This window comes from Lytechinus pictus, chromosome 3, assembly GCF_037042905.1.
Source record: "Lytechinus pictus isolate F3 Inbred chromosome 3, Lp3.0, whole genome shotgun sequence".
Taxonomy (NCBI): domain Eukaryota; kingdom Metazoa; phylum Echinodermata; class Echinoidea; order Temnopleuroida; family Toxopneustidae; genus Lytechinus; species Lytechinus pictus.
Window position 1 is genome coordinate 63168998 of NC_087247.1, and position 684 is coordinate 63169681.

Here is a 684-nt window from a genome sequence, read left to right on the forward strand (position 1 = left end):
AGAAAGTGAAATAAAAATATAAATATATATACATATATATATATATAATGTATATAATAGATTTTAAAAAAATGTAGTAAGAACCTTTTCAGTTACATAAGAATCTGTTCACTATCATTGTCATTGAATATTGATCCCCAAACCTGAATGTTTGCACATATTACAGATGAAGAAAGAGGACACCAATGACAATGTCATGAGAACATCCAGTAATCCACAGAATCGCAGAATTAAGAATGCGATCATATTCTTATGTAATTTCGTAAAATGTCCTCTTTACAAGATGGCATTTACATAATTAAATTCAATATTAACATTTTTGAATAATTTTGTGATATCACAATCTTTTCTATTACATTACTAGGCAATGATTGAAATATCGAAATTATAAAGCATTATCAGAGAAACTGAAATTATTCAAAACAATGTTATGATGATTCCAACAATTATCATATACATTTTATCACAACTATAGACTGTATCCAAGAACATCTATAAATTTTGTTACTTACCTTTTTCCAGACGATAGTATTAAATGAATATTTTGTAGATTTTTAATCCGTAGTTTTGAATTGTGTTAAATGATGCTGATATTAAGATTTCAGATTTCAATTCATTATTTGATATAAGGTAAAAGTATACAAAAAAGAAATGATTCACGATCAAAAATTAATCTACATGTAT